At 42.1% G+C, this 23,550-nt stretch overlaps 1 protein-coding gene across 3 annotated transcripts in view; it reads right to left on the bottom strand.

Annotated features, from left to right (window-relative positions):
- Positions 1 to 14,626, bottom strand: part of foxp4 (forkhead box P4) — an 87,219-nt gene extending 72,593 nt beyond the window's left edge. For 2 of the 3 annotated variants that reach the window (XM_026168319.2, XM_026168320.2), the window contains exon 1: positions 13,919 to 14,626. The gene's annotated coding sequence lies outside the window, so the exon portion shown is untranslated. The remainder of the gene's footprint in view (positions 1 to 13,918) is intronic. The other variant, XM_080301915.1, reaches the window with a different exon arrangement.
- Positions 14,627 to 23,550: the final 8,924 nt, after the last annotated feature.

The raw sequence follows: 23,550 nt of genomic DNA, 5'->3' as shown, positions 1-23,550 counted from the left end.
CTGAGTGTTTGTTTGTGTGCGAGTAAGTATTTTTGTGTGTGGAGGGTGGTGGGGGGCTGTGTGTAACTGGAGCCAAACTGTAAGCCATATGCCGCTCTGCCTTTGGTCCCACCCCCTTACCAGTCATGCACAACAACACACAGACAAGCACGCACACACACACACACACGCTTGCCCCCTCATAAACACACTTGCATGTACACACGTGGGCTTCTCTGCATGAAAAAAGAAAGGCCCTCCACTTCATTAGGAAAGTAAACACAAGTGCTGTCTGAAGTGGCTAATTAGAGACTAATTACTCCCTGCTCGTTACTAATGCAAATTAGATTATGCTGCTTAACTTCGTCGTGTCCACAACGCTGCTGTTAATTGAGGCCTTTTGAAATTAAATTACCCGCTAATTAGCATATCAAAACCATTAATTCTCAGCAAGGCGGGGGGAAAAAAACAACAACAAATGCCAAGTTTTGCTAATGAGTTTTGCTAATTGAATATGTACGCTCAATACAGGGGCTTGTGCCAGGAATACCTATTCAGCTGATCAGCACGCTCGTGCCTCTGTGTGTGTGTCTGGATGTGTGGGTGCGTAAGCAGCCAGACAGAAACACCATGCATCATAAGAGCAGCATATAATTAAAGGAACCATTCCATCTCTCCAAACGCTTTGTCAATATTTCCCTCTGAACGCATGACTCCACTGATGTTCAGCATGCAGGGAGCGAGGGATATAGCAGAGACGCAGAGAGAGGAGTACGAGAGGGGATGGATATTCATCTCATGAGAGGCAAAAGAGCCACTGAATGTGGAGTGTGTGTGTGTGCTGCAGTGGCATGTGAGCACGGTTTGCGTTTGTCCAAGCTGTAAGCCGTCTTTGAAGTAAAGAACTCTGTCTCTCTGATGCTCTCCCAAAGCCCCAGACCCCCTGCCAGCTCTATCTCTGTGCTTCCCCCCGGCCACCTCCCTTTCTTTAACTGGCCCCTCTTCACCTCTGCTACAGTACCTGTCCAATTAGGGAAACACACACACACATGTGCACACAAATGGATACACGCAAACACTTTATGGCCACTAGCAGGTGAACAGCGTAACCTTTCCTTCACTTGAAAAAGCTGCATCTGTTTTTTTCCCCTCTCTCTCCAAATTAAATAGATGATTTCAAACTTTGCGGATTAGGCATGGTGTGCATATTCATGGGCGCGCCTACCTGCCTGCCTATGAATAAGAGAGGCTACACACGGAGAAGCCAGGAGCTATTAGCTACTTTAATCTTCTGACGAAATAAAAGAATCCCACATCTAAAGATCCATCTCAGCTTTACATGTAAAACGAGCTGAAATAATGTCATTCTGAGCAACTCGCCTCTCCTTTTCCTAAATATCTATCCAATCAGGGCGCGTGAAAAGCCCCATTCAGGTTGGCCCTTATAAAAGTTTCATCTTATTACACTTTCCAACTCTCTTTTCATTATCCCTATAATGGCAGATGAAAAAAAATTGAATGGTAAAATTGAGAGGTAGCCATACAAAAAAATTAAATAACCATGATAATTAGATGTAAAGATATTATAATTCCTTTAACAGGATGCATAGAAACTGCTGCTCGACAATATTTGCCCTAATTGCTAGAATTATCATATTAACCAGTTACCATTTGGGTAAGTTGATTAAAAAATTGATTATTCGTCTATTTCTTTTAGGAGTTTCTTAATCAAAATCTAACATCCTTGAAAAATTAATTTGAAGCCGTTTCTTATCAGTTAATTAAATCGGGTTGGAAGTCATTTTTTCTGTGCGGCATGATTAGAACGGTTCTGTTCTCTTCTGTTCAGACACCATGACGTTAGAGGGGGAACTTTTCACTGTCTCATCAAACATTCACAACCACAAGAATAGGACTTCTTTGAAGGGCCCGTCGCCTTTTTTTCCCCCTACCAAACCTCTGCCTTTCTGATAAATTGTGCTATACCCAATAGATCTTTCTTTCTCGTTAACACATTCTCATTAACGGACAGAGAAAGCGAAAGGAAAAGGGGAGGGGAAGAGAAAAGGAGAGTGCCGGGGAGAGACAGAGGGGAGCGGGCGGGTGGGTGTGGATGCTGAAGGCGGGTGAGGGGGGGGGGGGGGGGGGATAGAGAAAAAAAAAGAGGTGAAAAAAACAGGGCAGAAAAATCTAAATCAATAGCAGAGATAAAGTCAAAGAGAGAAATGAATACACTGACAGATTTTTAGTGCACACTGATGAAAATTAAATAGTGTAAAGACAACAATGAAATGTTGCCTGGGTGACAGCCTTGAGGTGGCCTGAGCTGAGACTAAACAACTAAAGCAGGAGCTAAAACAACACCTGCTTTTCCTAAAGGAAAAAAAAAAGAAAACCTCTATCCAACCATGCTCGCTTTAAGTCAATAAATTTGAGAAATCCAAGTGTCAGTTTTGACATTTTTGTAAGACAGATAAAAAAAAAGGAGAAAATGCTACAAAGTGAATGGTAGTAAAAAAAATGATTTAGTGATACCTAGAACAGATTTCACTTCAGTTTTTTTTTTTTTAATTCAGATGTGCAGCTTAAAAAATACACATCGGAGGTTGACGTCACTTCAGAAAACTAGTTTTCTATTTCCAGAAGAAGACTAATTATGAAGCTCTGCCCCTGGGAAAGAAAAGCCCCTCTTGAAGGAGAGAGCGAGAGAGGAGAGAGAGAGTCCATTCAGGGCTGGTATCGGTGGAATATAAGTTTGTCTCTCTCTACTTCAGAAAGCAGCAGAGCAGAACGGAACAGATACAGCGGGCTCCTCTCATCTGTCCATCCCAGACTCCTCGGGGAGGTATGGGAGGATTGGAGAAGGGTAGAGGGGTGGAGGGGGTGAGGGGTGGTCAAAAGGAGAATTAAAAGGAGAATCAGTGAGGATACGGAGCAGTGTGGTGAGTCTCTCTGATTGGATGATGAATTGAATGATTATTAGAGCCTGGCTAGTAAAGTTGCACGAAAAAAGAAAAAAAAAAAACTCAGTTCATCAGCCAATCAGCCAATCAACCAGCTCCCTCATCAACCAATCAAACCCCCACCCAGGGGGGAAATGGTAGAGGTGTGGGTGTTCGTTTTTTTTTCTTCTTCTTTTTACCATCTGCCTCTCTGACCATATTTTTCTCTCTTTTTTCCCCTGTTACAACACATTACACTGTCTTTGGTACAGCTGCCCTCATCTTTCTCTGTGGGAGACGCAGAATTCTCAAAGCCACAATTACCGCACAGAACTATCAATTTCCCCTTCAATTAACCCTGTGGGAAGAGAGGGGACAAAGGAGCGGACGGAGAGGGAAGAGAAGGGGATGAGAAATTCAAATTTGGGATGAAGAGGACCTCCTCCCACTATGGTCCCCCTCAACACACACACACACACACACACACATACACCTCAACAACCCCTGATGGTGCAGTCACGTGATTGGGCTAAGAAACTAGAGATCTACGCCTCCTCGGGATGAACTTGACCCCGCGACTGGAGGTCAAACAAGTTACTAACAGCACAGGACCCCTATCCTCATTACCAGTAAATAGTCCCAGCCAGTGCTCTAACAAATCAGTGTGTATGTTAATAACCAGCGCCCAGTCCACAGCACAGATCTGTCAAGAAAATTAAATAAGACAAAAATAAGGGAAAAGATAGACGGAAGTCAGGCAGAGTAGGAAGAAAAAGAATATAAGGAAAGAGAGGGGAGGGTGAAAAGGAAAGAGGAAAAAATGGGGAGGGATTAGGAGGGGGCGTGAGTCAATGGTTGTGTTTCTTAGATCAGCGACTAAGGGCCTGTGCCCCATAACAACGGACAACTGTGATGGCATGCCCGCTCTCTGTGCTCTGCTCCCCTTTCCTTGTCTTTGCATTTTCGCGTCCCTTCCCACCTCCTCCTCCTCCTCCTCCACCTCCACCGTCTCTCTCTCTCTCGCTGAGCGAACCCCTGGGGGAGCTGCTCAAACCAAACCCAGCCTTCAGCAAAGTTTCGCAGGCAAACTTTTCACAAAGCCCCCAGAAGCCGTACGCCTGCCTGACACCACAAAGCATGCCAGGGTTTCATTGCCACTCACCCTCCCTCCTGTCCTCGTTTTTGTACTTTAGTCCTTCGTTCCTCCCTCAGTCCCCTCCCTCGTTTATGCTAACTACTTTCCGAGGCTAATGCGCTGTTCCTGACTGACCTTTAGACAATGGAAACCTGCAGCAGCAGAAGTTACCGATTAGGGCTACAGGTTGCATACGGCAGCACTGACCTTCAGCGGGAAAAATCGGCCTTGTGGCATCTGCTAATCTCACAACCCTACGGCTACTATTCAACCTCTTAATCTTGGACGAAAAAAAAATATTCTAGTGTTCACTCCAGTTCTTAATAAAAAAACACATCAAATACAAAGCAGAAATCTATTTTTTTCTCCTCTATGTTGTTTTTGTCAGAGAATCATTTCTAAGGTCTGTGTATCTTTACAGTGCGAGGGACAACCTTTTGTCCAGGGACAAGTAGGTGGGCTGACAAAACAATACAATATTTTTTAACAATCCCAAAACGGACTGAATAAAATTTTCAGATGTATTTCAACACACCGACATAATCCATTCAAAGAGTAGAAGCACAGTTGAATAAGTTTGCAGCTAAAAATGATGTGTGCCGTTTTTTTTTAAAATATAGAATAAAGTAATAGTTGCCTGCCTTTCTTGCATAAACTTCCATAAAATGTTTCTTTTAAAAAAATAGATGTAAAAAATAAAAGAAGAAAAGAAAGGCACGGGTTATTATAGCTGTTTTTCTGTAACGTTTTAAATTTGTTGTAAAAGCATTTTAGTCATTTTGAAAAATTCTCACTCACACGCTTGTCATTTCAGTAATCCGGAATAAATTATAGCTATTGAAAAGGGGCCCAAGCAGAGGTAGCAAATGTTGGAGTTAAACTGTGATGACATCTTGGATGTAATGAAGAGGCTGAGGGAACACAGAGCTGTGATAATTAGACACCGGGCTTGACAAGGAGAGGAGGAGAGTACCGGAGAGGGAGAGTGCGGATGGGGGGGGGGGTTAAAAAAAAACAAAAAAAAACACATGAACAGGAGAAAGTGCAACACAATAAGAGGCAAGAAGGAGAGAAGACAGACAGCAAGTGTTGAGTCCTTCACACTGAGCGACTATTGGAGCTCCAACAGGGAAAAGAACACTTTTCGACCAACCATGGACCCGAAGAGAAGGCAGCCCTAGCAAATGCAGGCACGCATGCTGAGTATACGCGAGTGCCCTTCTGAGTGAAGCAAACCTGATAGATTTGTATAACAGCCTGTTTAAAACACACACACACACACACACACACACACACACACACACACACACACACACACACACACACACACACACACACACAAAAGCAGAGCAGAAGAAATTGACTGTTTACTGCAATCTCTATATATTTTTTTAAAAAAGACCTGATTAAATGTTCTTCTTTTTTTTAATGAGAGACACACGTGTGTCTCATTAAAAGTCAACCGAAACTGTCTGTGAAGGCGGAAAAAGTGTCTGTGTTTAAACATTGTGTTGTCCCTTTGTAGATACAGCGAAACAGTGAGAATGTGACAGAAGTGTATTCGAATGATGTATTCTTCTTTTAATCCAAGAAAATATGATTTTAATTAATTTTTTAAAGCCTAAACTAAAGCTTCTCTCTGTTTTTCATTTTAAATCTGAAGTCGATGTACTGAGCTGGAAGAAGAAAAAAAACTACGGCACATGTAAATTCTTTTTTTTTTAAAGTGTAGGTGCATTTTGTTAAAACAAAAAGACCCAACTTCTTCCAACCAATATCACGTTTCCTGCTTTTCCACTTGTGTTTGCACCTTGTTGTTTTCTCATCGCTCTTTGCTGTCTTCCTCCCCCCCTCCAGACAGTTAACGCTGCTTCACAGGCCAGCGGCTCACAACGCAAACACACCCACCTACATGCTCTTCGTTCCCTCTCCTCAGGAACATGAGAGCGGGCTCTAATTCACAGGCTGGTAAAGCTGTGGTGGACAGCAGCCTTGATCTGGCAGGATTAGGCTACTTTTATTTCCCCGAGAGGGAAGGAGAGGTGGAGGGAGGTGAGTGTGCATGTGTGGGGTGTGCTCAAATCCTCCTACAAATGTCAGACAATGACCGGTGACCAGGAGCCACAGAGACACACACACACACACATGTGCACATACTCAAACTCACACATTCATAAACACTCCTGAGAAGGCCCAATGTGACACCCAGAAAAGAGACTCATCACTCTCCGTCTCATCAGTCTGAGGAAGACGAGATGTGGGGGCAAGAAGGGAGCAAAGGAGGAGAAGAAGGAGGAGGAGTGAGCCCGGGGATCGAAGGAGGGAGTAAAAGACAGAGGCAGCGAGGATGGGTGGGGGTGGCGGCGGTGGTGGGGGGATTACACAATTATTCAGATAACAGCTGGGAATAATCTAGTGGCAGATGTCTCTCGGTCAACAATGCCCACCACACACAGGCTTGCATGTGTATGCGCACTAACAGAGTTTCAATGCTCAGCAAGCAGCCAAAGGGTGGAAGAAAAAAAAAAAACGGCCGCTAGTGAAGCTCCAGAAGCTACTCAAGCACACAGCTCGCACAATCTGCCCGGAAAAGTTTTTTTGTTTTTTTCCTTAATTTTAAATCGGTCTTCAGTGCAGATGAAACAGCCTATAAAAATAACGAGAGGTAGCATCGTTATCGGTTAAACACGTTTTGAAAAAACATGTCGGAAAAGTAACGACCTGTTTGCTTTTCTTTCCCTCGGCGAGCTGTCTGAAAAACAAAGCCCGAAACTTGATGAATTCTGGGAGAGAGCCAGAGAAAGGGAGAGAGAACGGGGTGGAGGGTCACCCACTGACTGACAGTTAATTGCAGTTGGATGTGCACGCTTACATGCAGAGAAAATAAGGGTACGCACATGCGGACCACAACTGTGTCCTTTGCATCTATAAGCAATCCCCCATGTAGCGAACCTCTAGCAGTAGCTGTCATCCCCTCCTCTGCCTCTCACTATCTGAAAGCCCACCACAAAAGCCAGAGTCCGCACCCCACTGGGCAAAGCCTGCATAGTCTTCTTCACCTTCAGACCAAAGCAAAAAGTAAGCAGAGTGAAGCGAGAAGTTAAGAGAGAGAGTTGGCATTTGTTGGCCAAATCGTCGTTTTTCCCCCCCTATTTTACATTTTTAAAAATCTCTTTCAGAAGTTTTAAGGAAGTAAAATCAAATCTGTGCGTGAAGTTTAGAAAAGGGAAGGAAGGGGCGGCCCAGTCAAGTGGTGAGAGGCGCCGTCAATCCGTCAACCCAGGCAGCCTATTGTGATTTGGTTTAACACTGGTTAACAGCTCGTCCTGTCAGGGGATGGATCATCCCACGGCGCCTCACATGCTAATAGCTTAAGTAGGCATCCCATGTCCCCCGGAACTAATACCACAAATACTAATACCATAAAAGAGGAGTGCATGCCAGCGATCCAGCCTTACTTTCGCCTGGGTTAGCCAACATCCCGATACTTTACGGATTTGAAATATAATGAGACGCGTTTGAATGGTTATTACCTCCCTGGACCAGGATGGAAAACAACAGGGACAAGGGAAAACTGCTGTAGTGCTTATTTCCTGTCATCGTGTGTTAATCCACAGTCGTTATTGTTGAGGTAATTCAAAGAATCTGATGCAAATCACAAAAGCTAATAAAAAAAAGGTAAAATGCATCACACTAGCGCTAGATCTGAAAAAAAGAAATTATAATGTCGAAAGTAAGTAATAAGTAAAGATTTTAGGAGGGTTTTTTTGTAGGTAATACTTTATGGACTGCGTGCTACTCTGGTGTGAATCTTAGCGTTTCATCAGAGCGTTCACTCATCCGCTCGGCAGATTATACCGCCACAGCACCACGGACAAACGAGCACTCAAGTGCTGTTTAATGCGTCTCTACAGTCAGAGCATTTATGAAATGTGCAAAAATGTGTGTGCGCGCATCTATATGATCCTGAGTCTTGTGCTTCACAGCTGTCACCTACCCTTCACAGCCATCCTTTCAATACACATTAAAGCAGTGCTGCAGAAAGTTTAGTCACATTGTTGCTCTGAGTGAAGCTTTCCACTGCTCCGCTCCCTCGGTTACCCGCTCGATTGACGGCTGCCCTGTCAGTTTGTCGCAGTGCTTTAGAAAACACCAACAGCTCTCTGATGAAGTGCTTACAAAAGGTCATAGGGTGGAGGCGATGGAGAGGAGGGGAGCCGACTACTGAGAGAGCGAGGCAGGGGAAAAGGAAAAGGGAGACGGGATAGAGTGAAGGAAAATCTATAACACAAATACAGCTGTCAGAAGCAATGCAGAGTTAGCGGGGGATGCAACCACTGATTTTTTTTTTCTCTTTATGAAGATGCTCCGCATGAACACAATAGCGTTCTCTGAGGGCAATTTTTTTTCTGCTTACACTGACCATCTCAAGTGCTCCACCTGATCAGTGCCACTGACGCCACGATCTTCTGAGATCCTCCCTCTCTGTCTCTGAAATCAAACCTGATAGCGCCACAACTGCCTTACTTCGCGATCTGCTTTCAGTCCTTCGAGCTCCACAGCCACGGCCCTCTCCTTCAGCTCCAACTCTCTGCTTCACATGGCCTCAGGTGCCAAGCGCACTCTGGAGAGGCTGATCTAATGCTTCCTCAGCTATAATAACCCATGCCTATAACCCTCGCGCCGCTGTTTCCTTCACTTCGCAGAGGCTTTCTCTCATATTTTCTATCTCTCTCTCCACACCCCACCACCCTCACTCCCCGCCCATAGGAAACAGTCGCTTCCTCTCTGAGATTTCGGGTCACTCCTTCCCACATCAATCAGCTGTTAATGGGCTGGCGCTCTGTGGAGCTTTAGGAACATCTCCGGAGCCAGCCTGCATCCTAGTCATCCCAAACACAAATAGAAAAACGTATGAAACGTCTCATCATAAATGCACTGACATGTTAATGACCACAGGCTAAACCACCGTGTCAGACAAAATGATTACCTTATCATTCACCGCGGGGGAAAGAGCGCCTAAATTTTAGAGAGGAATCCGGCTCGGCTGTCACCACATAAGCAGTGACAGCTCTTTCAAAAGCCACAAAAGGCAAAGGAAAAAGCAAACAAACAACATCATCTCTCCTGCACAGCTGCTCAACTTGCTAAAGCATCTTCCTTCTTTTCTTTTTACTTTTCCTGAAACTTCACTGTACAACACCTCTTCTGACCTGTCAACACCCCCCCCCCCCCCCAAAAAAAAACAAAACAAAAAACAAACAAAACACACATCTTATCTTTGAAAAATGTTTTGGACTTATTGCGCGCGCACACACACACACACACACACAGATGTTCACGCTTTCATAGAAATTATTCAGCCCTTAACTTCTGCTAAATAACAGGTTCAATTAGAACCACATGTATAATCAGGCCTCAGTCTAAAGCAATGTGCCGGCAGTTTCACTGTGCACTCACCGACTTTAATTCACAACCAGAACATTAACCCACCATCTGAGCTGTCCATATACAATAACACATACACCTAACACACACATTTGTTCATAAAATTTCAAGAATTTTTTTTTAACAATGTAAAATAATTTATACTGCAATGCCAAATTGTTATTACACTTAATTTCTTTTTAAATCACAGAAAAATGTGAAAAGGGGGAAAAAACATTTCTATGAAAATCTCTGATACACCTAATTCAAATTGAAATTTTAACAAACATTTATAGAATTGCTATGATCAGCAGAATATCTCATATCCTTGTCTTTTCCGCGCTTAAAGCCCGACGCATGTTCACCTCAAATACATGCAGCCCTGCAATAATGTCAGCTTCAGGACCGACACTTGAAATAAGCCCATCTAAAAACACGCTCTCTCTCCCAGCACGGGTTTTCTTCCTTTTTGGGCTTTTTTTTTTTTTGCTTTTCTCAAATAAAGGATATCGAAAATTTAACCATTTCAGCTTTTTTTAAGCAGGTAAAGCACTAAGTGCTGCAATAGAAGTAAATCTGTGAATATCTATCACAGGTCAAACCCTACATGTATAGCAGTGTCATATACGGGTGCTCTTCAACATCACTTTGGAGCCAAAAGCCCACTCAGACTTGTGGGTTTCGGATAGCAGGAGGGTTTTAATGAAGAGAGCACGAGAGATGAAGAGACGGACAGGCGAGCCATCAATGCTACCGACGCACAGGACATTTAAAACTTGAAATAATGTCCATTTTCACTCGAGCAGGACAGGTGAATTGAGAAAAAAGCACTCTCGTATACACACACTCCCGCACTCTGATATATACACTCTTTTCACACATACATTCCCATGCGCTCATGTTGGAGGTAAGGACTCTCTGAGCGAGTTTATGGACTAACACAATCATGTTGGTGGCTTTTAATCCTGCTGAAGGGGTTTTAAAGCGCACGAGATTCAAAGCCATTACTACCCGTCTCTAGACGGTCTCGCACATGACTCTTCCAGTCACACCCCGGCACACGATCACATACTTGGGACCAAGCTGAAAAATAAAATATCATCATTTAGGAAAGGTGTCAGAAAGCATAACAGAGACAACTGTGCGTCTGAAAGCGATTAAAAATCAGCAGTATGTGAGAAACAGGACATGGAAAAGACACAGCTGCTGGGAGGGAGGAGAGAAAAAAGAAGAAAAACACCACCAAAGATGGGAAAAAGTGTTGATGCAAGTCAGATGAAAAAAAGGTGGCAATGCCAAGCAAACACACAGACACAGGCAAACAATACCCGACAAAGAGCAGAGAGTCAATCTGCCTTTGACACCTCTGGCTTCCTGCACACGTACACTCTTTTTACAACAAGAAAAAACTAAATAACTACTTCTGCCTCTCAAACACTCTTTTGTTTCACTGTCTCTTATTGTGTTTTCATGAAAAGCCTGTCACTAATGTGATAGCCTATCAATGATAAGCATTACACGAAAATGATAACTTCACGCCGATTTTTTTTCAGGCTTTATGTGGTAGGCAAATGTTTTTTTTAAAGGAGAAGAAGAAATAAAAACAATCCTGTACTCTATTCTTCAGCAGTGTTTCACACTTCTACTTGAGCTCCATGAGGCTTCTTCTTCATAAAGCAGTCACTTGAAACAGAAACTTAAAAACAGCTAAAACTGTGTAGCAACCTGGCATGGGTGCTGAGAAGTCATAGCTCCAACTCCAAAGATCATTCTTAAACTGAGTCAACACAGCTGCTGTGCTTTTACTGCAACAAAAAGAACTTAAGCAGCTGAAAGATCAGGCAGCTGTGAAATACCTAATTTAATAATATTAATAACCTTCACAAATATAAGATTTACATTTTCCATAATTTTAGGAAACATTTTACCATATTTGGCAAAATGGTTAAGCCTGTAAAAAAAAAAGGAAAAAAAAATGTTTATCTGATAGTACTGAGTTACTGCCAGCTTGGTTTGGTCCAGTTATTCAGGATTTTAAAAAATATGCTTATAAAACATCTTATAAAACATGCAGTCAGCCTCTTCTACTACATTTACCAATCAACACACACAGTTTAAATTCCCTTCTAGGATAGATGGCTAAAATGAACAGCAACAGGGTTTGTATCTGCATGAAGGCCACTGTGCATTAACTATTCTAAGGTGCGTTTTCCACAGCTTGTGGCGTGATAGATGAAGATGAAATAATCTTAAAAAAAAATGAAGGAAAGAAAATCGGTATACACTTTACAGCACGGGCTCGGAGCCACCACAAAATACCTGCTTTCCTGTCTGACACCAGAACTGTGACAAGGTCATAAAACGTGATTAAGAGCTTTTTCATTCCCGCTGGATCTTCTATTAAAGTGCAATTAAAAGTATGTCATCACGTCGCGGAAATGCCACCACAGAGGAGGGTGGGAGGGGGCACAACAGGAGAGAGCGAGCGAGATAGAGGGAGAGAGAGGGAGAGAAAGAGAGAGAGAGGACACAGTAAATAAAATTAATTATGCCAAATGCCCCGGCGCCCATCAATCACGGGGCAATAATGCCCGTGTCAGGGTGAGCACCCACACGGCCTGTACGCTTTTCTCTCGGTGACAGACAACTAACAGCAACGAATTGTCATTTCATTTCTCCCTCTTTTTTTTTCTTGATCTGAAGGTTTCAATCGAGAGTCTCTGTGTGCCCGGCCCGATATCTCATATTTGATAAAGGCAATTTTATTTCATGGAAATGGAAGAAAATCAAAAACCCTCAAAAGACAAAAAGATCAGCAACTTTGTTTCAACGGCCCAAAAGTTGCTTTTGTGTTGCACGCCGTGCACACAAGAAAATCCACATTAAACGTTTTTATCTCTGCAGAATACTTTTCTTATTTTTTAAAACAAGTCGTAGTTCGCGGAAGAAAAAAGAAATATTTTCCTTTGTGGTGCAGGCCTACTTTTAGTCGGTTTATGAGCGCGAGAAGAAGGGAAAAACATGTGTCACACAGAGGTTGTGTTCAATTTCTTAAAAAAGAAATTTCTATGTCAGTAGATTTATTATATTATAATCTAGAAAGTATATAACGTGCATTCTTTTTAATTAAATCACTTTAAATTACCGATTCTGAAAAAAAAAAACCCTTAAACGCGTCAGGGTTATAATGTACGTAAAATCACTGTCCATAATCCTGCTTATGTACATAAAGCGTTCAAAAGTTCACGTTGAAACTGGAACTGGAAGTTTTACAACGCAGGGAGAAGTTTTCCTCCACGTTCAGCTGGTAAAACGTCCCTCTCTAAAGAACAGAGCTGCTATTATTTAAGATATCATTTAGGATATTTAATTCAGCTCAAATAAGGAAACCACAACGGGCACCTCAAACCTCAGTGGTCAGAGAAAAGTCCTAAATCCTAAAGGCACTAACGTCCTCAGACCTTCTAAACGTGTCAATAAGAAAGTTGTTTGTTCTTTTGTTTCTTTTGTTCAGGGATTTTCTGTAAGTAAGAAGTTTAACTGCCTTTCTTTTTTTATTTTTAAACGTTAACGTTTAATTGTAGGAAACTAAAGTTCAATAATAAAAGACACTAAACCCAGCTGTGAGGTAGAGAGGTATGAAGCGATGGCAAAGCAAGTGGTTCTCACACGGCTGCCTGTGACCGTTCGTGTAAAATCGCCACCACATAAGCCACGTCCACGCGTATGTTCAAATATAACGAGCGATATCAACAAGTTTATTCCCTACGTTTGAGTCCACTCCCGAAATCTTAGCTCGTCCTAAACCTGCGAGAAATAAACTTTTTTCCCTTTCTCTGGTCTCATAAGCGAAAACCTCGGACAATGACACATTACGCAAAAAATGGTATCCCTCCGAGTCATCCAAAGTAGGCTCTAGAGAATTTACAAACTACACCGTAATATCCAGTTAAATAAACGACGATTAAAAGGAGGCTGGATTTGAACTCTGTGGATATAGGTTGGCGTGAAACTAGTGATGAGGTAGAAAGAAACTTCGATTTTTCATTCTACCGAGAACACTGAAAGGACGAAAACAGCTGGTTTAAATATGTTTTCTTTTTTAGAACAGAAAGTATGAAAATAAAATAAAAAAAGTTTCACTCCAGGAAAAAGTCAGAGTTAGAATGAAACAGAAAAAGTACGGAGGAGGGGGAAAGAAAAAGAGAAAAACAAAAACCTCCCTAGTGTGGCCGCTGGATCGTACCTACTTTAATACTCTATCACATTATTAGGCAGACCTGGAGGAGTTTCACAACGTGCCATGAAAAGTTGAAGTGCGTCGCTTTAAAAGCGTCTAGCAGCGTGTGTGTCGGAGAGTTTCAATGGGAGCACAGAGTGAGGGGAAAGTGAGGAAGATAAGAAGAAGGGGGAAACGTGTAGATAATGCATCAACCTGTTCTCTTGGTTTCTGAAGAAGTCAACTTTCACGCCAGTGGTTGGACCATGTGGGCAGCCCCGCTTCTGCTCCTCAAACCCCGGCGCGTCCACTCTCTCGCGGCGACAAAAGGGGGGACACAAACCGAAGGGACGTAAAATTTAAAAAATATATATATAAAAATAAAAGTGGAAAGAAACAGAGAGCAGAGAGAGACAGAGAAATCTAGGATCTAAGACGGCAGGACCATTACTTTAAACGACCAAAAAAAAAAAAAAAAAAAACGTGCTCGTTAGTCCTTTCCTTTCCCCTTTTGTGTGCGTCCTCTCTCCTCGGAGTGGCCCCTCTGGAGTGAAGTCAGAACAATACTGCCGCTAAAACTCTGGCACTGAGCGCAAGTTGCCGCGGAGAAACAACGCAGCTTCTCGTTTCTGTTTGTTGTTTAGTTGCCTCCGCTTTTTTCTCCTCTCCCCCCAAGCCCCAGCTCTCTCCTCAGCAGGCTCACTCAGCGCGTATAACCTCTCCAACGGTCTTCACTTTTTTGCCATCCCGTCTGTTGCTTGCTCGTTCGCTGGAAATCAGGGTTGAATCACTGGAGCTGTATGTGTGTACGAGTGTGTGTACGAGTGCGGAGTGTGTGTTGCGGGAGGACAGTTTGCTGTGCTACCGTAATGCCTCTAAAGCAGGTGCGCGTTTTCGTCCTATCCATGCAAAGCCCCGGCGCATAATAAAACAGCAGCCAGTGAGAGGCATCTCTCCGTCGCTCCCCGGAGAAGTGTGCGCGCGTGTGTGGGCGTGCATGCGCACGGATGAGGGGAAGGCACTGATCTTTTGACCTCGCTTTTGCATCCTGGTTGAGTTGCGCTATTGTGGCGGCAGAGAGGAACAGATGTTATCCTGCGCAAAGTTTGAGCTCCCAAAAAAAACCAAAAAAAAAAAAAAAACCCCACCAGTAACAAAGAACGATCGTTTAAAACAGGACAAAGTCTGCCATGAAATGATCGCTTTCTCTACGTGTCTGCATGTCAGAGTTACGAATGTATCTGTAAATAAAAAAGTAAATCGTAAAAAGAATAAATAAACCTTGCAAACTTAAAAAAAAAGGCAAAATTCTCCATATAGCTTCTTTATTGTCTTTTAGATGCTTGTTCCTCTTGACTTTTGTTAATGTAATTTCATTAAAAAAGAGGTTTTTATGCCAAATAATATCCTATATGGATTTATGTCAGAAAGATTTAAAGCCATCCTAAAAAATATAATAATAAAAAACGCTGTATTCCTAAAATAAAAACAGGTATAAAATCCGTTTTAGTAGGTTCACACTTGTTATGCACTTCCCTTCAGAATAGACAGTTATATTGTGATTAGATAAATTTTACTGTCTGCCTACCTCACTGTGTCCTTTATGTATTTTGGAAGCTTGACAACTCCTTTTTGCAGAGTTATTACCAGCTTCCCCCCCCCCCCCCCCCCCCTTGCCACCACATTCATTTACTAATTGACAGGATAATCAGTGTTGAGATTACTGTCTCTGATGAAATTTGGAAATTACATCATACCTGTCGCTGGAGAAAAAAAAAGTGGGGGAGGGAGGAGGAGAAAAAAACGAAGCTATAACTCAAAGAAAGATCAAGGAATAATTTTGCTTTGGCCATTAAATGGGACTCTGCCCTCCTGCCTTTCCTCTATCTATGCTTTTACCTTTGGAAAATGATGGCAGTCCATCACGACACCACCTAACAATCGGCCACCACTGCAGTAAATCACAACACATTCATTAACACAATCAATAGCACTAAAAATATGTGTGTCTCCACATGTGTGTGTGTCGGCGTGCAAATGTTTAGGTGTGTGTTTGTGTGTGTGAGTGTATATGAGCACCCATATATTCCTTTACTTACTCCTCTGAGCCTGACGGATTTTGCCAGGAACACTTTGTCATATGTCTGAAATAAATCTCCCGAGAATTGACGGGCGCTAATGTGAGCAACTGGATGGTGATGAGTGATGCTTTTCTAAGTGGATGTGATTAGGAAGGTGCACCTTTTTTCTTTTTTTTTTAAAAGTTGGATCTGGAAAAACCCACGCAAGGGATCTTAAAGAAAGTTTCTAACCCAATCCCAGCAGGGTGAACATGCTTAGTTAACATCAACCTGCATCCTGCATCTGAAAACTATGTGCGAAGCACAGCAGAGAGCAAAGAGGCTGAATCATTCTTGTGCTTGTTGTTGTGTAACTGCTGACATTTTGACTAAAGATTTCAATCACCCCCGCCTGCCTGCAGAATGATGAGTTGTGTGTTGTTGTCTGTTTTGGGGTTACAGCTGCATAAAATCGTAGGATTAAATATAAAACAGGGAAATGAGAGGACTCGGTGCTCTGCACTGCCTGAATAAAGTCAAGCCAGTCCAAGCTGACCTGGACATCTAAATTCGGTACCCTCATTCTTGTTCTTGGTGAAAGGAGGAAAACGATGTTTGGACCTCTAACCCATCTTCCATCCCATTTAGGAACCCTTCTCTCCCTGTTAATCAGGAGGAATAATTATCAAAGTGGACAGGTAATTAAATTAAAACATAAGTGGCTACATGAGCTGGGTTGGCTGTACTACAAGGTTTTCCCTGGCTTAATTAAAGAGAAATATGGGAGCGCTCACCCACAGTGTCACAGAGCTGGTAAAAATGAGGAAAAAAAAGCTCCTGCCTCCAACTTGAATAAGTCCTGATCCATTCAACACAGGATTTGGGATTTATAGAAAAGAGGAGGGGATTCTGGTCCTGGGTGTATACTGTAAGAGGAGGAGAGAGAAAAAAAGAGGAAAGACTGTGTTGTCGGTTTGCATCTAAAAGAAAAAGAAAACATCTGCGTGGTGGCGAGGACGAGTTAAAGGACTGCAGGATGTGTGGTAGACGCATTAGCAAAAAAAAAAAAACTGCAGGCTTTATTCAGCCATCTGGGAATAATGTCATAAAATAAAGCTACAATAAAATAAAACTTACTGCTGTTGATGTTTACAAACAACTCCTACAAAATCTCCCACAATGCCTTGAAAGTCGAACCCTGAGAGGGGCCTCACACAAACAGGCGTATACAAATAAACAGAGAGGGAACAGTGCGCAGAGCGCAAATTATCCAAACATTCGCAAACACGCTCATATGTGCATACACCCACTGTCCTACACATGTGAGTGTGCATGTTTACAAATAAAGACAAAGTGGGGAGGCAGCATGCACACACACACACACACACACACACACACACACACACACACACACACACACACACACACACACACACACACACACACATGCCGCCTCTGTGGTTATGCAAAGACAACAGCAGACTGTTGCTCAAATGCACCAATGCTATCTCCCAGCTGGGAATGCAACAATAATAATTGACTTTACAGGGCATCTCTTCATCTGCTCTAGTACAGAAACTGTGGAGACAGGGTGATTGTGCCTATGTGACCTTGGTGCAGACAGTGGCATCTGTATAAATCTCTGAATATACACTGATTGCTGGGAGGATCACAACCAATCACCACCTGCTTTCTATTAGCCACTCATTAACTTGTTTACTGTCACAGCTGCTCAGCATCACACAACCTGACACACACACAGGCGCACACTTACTGAAGCAAACGGAAAGGGGAAAGACGTGCTAAGAAAATGTGTTTATCACCACTCTCTCCTTGTCTCGGCCCTTCGTTGGAAGGGAATAATTAGAGAGGCTCGGCCAAGGCAGTGGCGTACGTGTTAACAAGCTGCTTTAACACACACCCGCACACTTCTTCCAAAACGCAGAGATGGCCAGAGAGACTGAAACTCAAGGACTCACTTTACTTTAAAGCACTTGCGGCCGAGCAGTCGATTCAAGGAATGAGTTCCCGCCAAGCTGCTGTGGAAATCTGACAGGTACAAACTCACGCCGACAAAAAAACACAAGAAAAACTGAGGCTACGCAGAAAAGAGTTAAAGAATACGTTCGAGAAAGCCCATGCCCTCAACCAGCAAAAACATCATTTTCTTTGAAGCAAAGTTTTCAGCATAAAAAATACACACTTTAAGAAAAAGAATTGTGTTTCAAGAGTGAAGGATTAACTGTCCAAGGAGCTGCTGAATCAAAGCTGGAGAAGGATTTTAATTATCATTTATTTGAACTTTCTTAGGGAAAGTTAAAATCTTGGCATTTTGACTATTAAGCACAAGGATTCATTTTGATTATGACAGTTTATACATTTTCTTTTCTTAAACACATTTAAAGTTCAAGTTTAAAGCATAAGATTAGATGGCCCCACAGCCTGAAAATGTGCAGCAGTGTACGTCTACACTGTTTTACGTTTTAAAAGCATCTCTGTGTGGATATTTTCACACACGAGTAAGCATTCATATAGGCACGTATTCCTACCTCATCTTTAATACCAATATGGTGATGAAGCTTATTATGTGTTATGGTGCAAGTGTCACAGTGAAAATTTAAACACACACACATATGTGTATATATCTATATATCTATCTATCTATTAGGGGTGCAACGATATTCGTATCGATATTGAACTGTTCGATACAGTGCTTTCGGTTCGGTACGCATATGTATCGAACAGTACAACATTTGTAATTTATTTTATCAATTTTCCTTCTGACGATGCTGTCTGTGTTGAGCGCTCAGTGAATCTGCGTTCGACTACTCCGCCTAGGCTGCACTGTCGAGCGCAGATCCACTGAGCGCTCAACACAGACAGCATCGTCAGAAGGAAGAGCGCAGGGCAAGCTAGTGAGACAGAAGTTAAGCTCTCCTTGCAACATGGACCTCCCCCACCCTCATTCAGATCTGGCGTTTGGAATTATTTTGGTTTTCATGTGACGTATGACCCTGAAGGTAAGCGAGTCATGGACTAAAGTAAAACAGTATGTTGGATGTGCCACGCAATGCTCAATTACATTGGTGTGAACTAGTGTGTTAGCGCAGTTAGCTCGTTAACGTGTTGGCCGTCTAGCCCCATGCACGGAGCGATCGGCGGTAGCTCGTTAACGGAGATTTGCCGTGTTGTGGCGTTAAGGTCATTTCAACGAGATTAACCTGAAAGCACTAGTGGGAACACAACGAATATGACTGCACATTTACGCCGACATCATCCTAGTGCAAAGACAAGTGGAAGCAGACAAAAAAAGCAAGCATGCTACTAACTTTAGCCGAGTCATTTAGACAGCTGTTAGCACATGATTCTCCTTATGCTGCTGAGAATATAGCCCAGAAGAAGCGGATAGTATAGCTTTTATTTTGGAAAGAGCCATCTCTCTGTAATAAACTCTCTTTTCCAAAGATGAGTGATTCCTCAATCAGATACAGGGCTCGCAATATCGCTAGTCCAACGTCCTGGAGCTAGCGATTTTTTCAGTCGGGCTACCAAAATCTATCTCTGCCCTGCCCGTCGGGCTATTGTAGGAAAAATATATGTCAATGCTTTTGCATTCTTTCAGAAATGTAGCTGGGTAATTATGTCATTGGCATCGGTGAGCCACTGTCAATATGTGACATATTGAAGTCGCGTTTGAATTTGCGCTTGTTTTTTTGCTTTTACTTTGCAATCGTGCGAACTGTGTATAGAGAGCGACAGCACTGATCTGTGAGTGATGATAATTTGTGCACCAATTCCTCTGACATCGTCTTATTAATCGTTAGCTTACTATGCAAACATGACAAGTGAAATCTCCCGCAGCTTACACATGTGAGAGGTTGATCGCGCAGAGAATCGCTGAGCTTATGTGAGTGAGTGTGTAAAAGCATTTCAGTTCTGCTGAGCCAAATAAGACAGGTCAGGGTGAAGAAGTGACAGCCAAAGAAAAGCTTACCACAAAACGGAGAAGTTATGACAAATCAGACTATAAGGCAAAAAGAAAGTGCAGCTTCATGGTTTCATGGACAAAAGAATTTCTGTGGCTGCAATATGATGAGCTAAATAACCAGGGCTGCACATAAGTGGTCCGCAGGTGCGCATTCGCTGTCAAAATAAAAAACACGCACAAGGGTTAGGGTTAAATTTAAAAACTGTACTTTTGAGTTAAAATATATATTTATAATTTTAATAAATGACAAATTAAAAAGGCATGAACATTTTTTTGTATCGAAAAAATATCGAACCGTGACACCAAAGTATCGAACCGAACCGAACCGTGAATTTTGTGTATCGTTGCACCCCTACATACTGTTTTACTTTAGTCCATGACTCGCTTACCTTCAGGGTCATACGTCACATGAAAACCAAAATAATTCCAAACGCCAGATCTGAATGAGGGTGGGGGAGGTGCCCTGCGCTCTTCCTTCTGACTATGCTGTCTGTGTTGAGCGCTCAGTGGAATCTGCGCTGGACAGTGCAGCCTAGGCGGAGTAGTCGAACACAGATTCACTGAGCGCTCAACACAGACAGCATCGTCAGAAGGAAAATTGATAAAATAAATTACAAATGTTGTATTGTTCGATACATATGCGTACCGAACCGAAAGCACTGTATCGAACGGTTCAATATCGATACGAATATCGTTGCACCCCTAGTATATATATATATATATAGTCCTGTCTCCCTCCCATCACCCCACCTGCCCATTTCAGATGGCTGTCCCTCCCTGAACCTGGTTCTGCTGGAGCTTTCTTCCTGTTAAAAGGGAGTTTTTCCTTCCCACTGTTGCCAAGTGCTTGATCAAAGGGAATTGTTTTATTGTTGGGGTTTTCTCTGTATTAGATCTTTATCTTACAAAATAAAGCACCTTGAGGTGACTGCTGTTCTGATTTGGTCCTATGTAAATACATTTGAATTGAATTAAATAGAAGTGTTCTTGATACTGTTGTAAAACTTCTCTACTCTTCTCAACGCTTTTACATTTTTATAGCCCTTTACAGTTTTACCCCATTTCAGCTTAAAAGGAACTCCACTTCTTTTCCCCAATAAATCTGTATTACAGCTGGAGTTACTGGTTGCCCCTGGCAGCTAGATTCAAATGAGAATTGCACATTAATCAGCAATTAATAATGTAGCATTATATTTAATAGTACATTAGTCCCATTTTACTGTAATATAAGTGCCTTTACTTCGACACATTTCAAGTGCAGGGTGTGTATCTGTAATAGAGTACACTAACGGAGTATCATTCCCTTAGCCACACACAAGTTCTCAGTGACCACAGGTATGGATTTTGTATACATGCCACAGATCAACAACGCAAAATGTCACTTTTATGTGCCAAGCAATGCATTCAGACAACTTTATGGTAGATAGTGAATAACATAAATTTATAATCCTCACAGGTCAAAGCAATACCTTGATACTGACTGAAAGTAGAGGAAAATGTCAATCTAAACACAAGTCTTCAGTGTCAGGGTGTTCGACTGGGGCCTTCACGATGCTGCGTACAGAAGAAATGCCTAGCCGGACTGTGCCAGTCTTCATGTGTGTCTATTTAAGTGTAACTCAATATAAGACATTTAGTAAATACCCCTGAAATATTATCCCTTCATCTGCTCACGTGCTGGGTATACAAACACACTGTCAAAAAAGACGCACACAGACACACACACACACACAGACACGCATTTGCAGAGCCTTCCATTCCCTCCCTCGGTGCGATCTTGTATCAAAGCAAACAAATGACATGCTGTCTTCTCCTCTCTCTCCCCCCACTGTCTTTTTTGATGTGTGGTTGTGTAAAATGACACGCCGTATCTCTCTAGCTGACATTATCACTCGCCAGTGCGCTCACATCTTCCGGCCGCACGCCTTTCCCACAGGACTCCCTACAGCAGGGGTCTTTGTCTCTAAAAGCATCGCACGCACGCACACACACACACACACACACACACACACACACACACACACACACACACACACACACACACACACACACACACACACACACACACACACACACTCGGAAAGATGTGGAAGCCTCTATGATTTTTACCTCTGCATTGTGTGCTGTCAGCGACTGGTTTAAGAAATGAGAGCGAGAGAGAGAGAAAGAGGCTATAGAGAGATGGAGAGAAAGGATAGGATAGAACTGGCTTTCTTGGGCAACCTTTTTGATGTGCGCGTGTGTTTCTGAAGATGTGGTGTGTGGCTTTTCTATACTGTATTGAAGATTTAGCCCAGCGAGCTCTGCCACACTAGCGTGGCTGTCACTATTAAGCTGACAAATACAACAACCTCAAAACAACAAACTAGACCGGATAAGTTGAAAGGTGTCAGAAAGAAATGCTTGCTTTACAGGAATAAAACAGAAATGAATATTCGTCATCCATCATATATTAAAAGAAAATAAGGTGAAAGTCAAATCTGAATTTTGTGATTGAGAGCTGCACATTTTTATGCAAAACATCAGAATTTATCAGCATGTAAAGGACACGAATCACCAAAGGGGGATAGAAATAATAAAAAAAAATGTAAAGAATGAAGTGAGAAAAGCTAATTATAAGCAACACCTAGCCAATGAAGCAAGCACATTCACACTCTGGCTGCAGAACTCCTTGCCCTTTGACCCACACTTCAAAGAACCGACAACTGAAACGCACAAAAAAAACACATTTAATTAAATCACTATGATGTTGTTGACATTGAAAATACATAGCCTTCATTTATTGCAAACAAGCCCACTCTCCCCTCACAATCATTCAAGAATGCATCGCAATTTTTTTTTGTCCCCTTGTGTCATTAAATGCTCTCTTTAATAAAGTTCACTCATTGGAGATGAATTGGATAAAAAAATAAATAATTAATAAAAATTAATGTCTTGTATTTTCTTTTTCTTTTTTCTTTTTTTTGCAACCTTGGATGTTTTATGCCATTGAATGCAACACGCCTTTTTAATATAAGTTTTGATCTCCAATTCAATGTATCTGGTTATTGACATTTGCTGGGTCTGTTTGTGTATATGTGCTGTGGTTGTGAAAGGCTCAATGATTTCTTTTGACCTACACATCTAAGTTCCCCAGACTATTCATCTGCCCGTCTTTAATTTCTCTTGGCAGCTTAATATTAGTAGTTTAGCTAACAACTGTTTATGAATATTACTCACTATATTATGCATACACACATATATAAACACACACACACACACACACACACACACACACACAAACACACACACACACACACACACACACACACACACACACACACACACACACACACATATATAAGGTAAAAATGTTCTTGCAAATTTCTGTAAAACAAGAACATCAAACAAATACATGCCACAATAATTTATTCATCCTATTTCTGCTTGTATATAAAGTGTAATATCCAAACAGTGCCTAAATTAATATTTGCAATTTGTGGTCTGGCTGCATCAGATAAGACGGTGGTGGTGAGTCTGAAATTGAAGACTGAACTTAATAATTTAAAAAGAATTTATGCATTTTTACTGTAGGTTTGTGTCACTGGTTAACAATGTCCAAATATTAGGTTTCTGTGAATATTAATAAAAATACAGAGCACATTTTGACTTTAATATTCATTCTCCTCTGGTTTACAAAAATTGCCTTTTTTATAGAAAAACAGTGAATGTTAATATTTCAAGAATAGGAACTGCCTTTAAGCATCGTGCAGGGTGCAGGAAATACACATTAGATCAGACCTTCATCATAACAGGTCACT

The sequence above is a fragment of the Astatotilapia calliptera genome, chromosome 5 (genome assembly GCF_964374335.1).
Source record: "Astatotilapia calliptera chromosome 5, fAstCal68.1, whole genome shotgun sequence".
Lineage (NCBI taxonomy): Eukaryota > Metazoa > Chordata > Actinopteri > Cichliformes > Cichlidae > Astatotilapia > Astatotilapia calliptera.
This window is presented reverse-complemented; position numbering and strand designations above follow the sequence as displayed.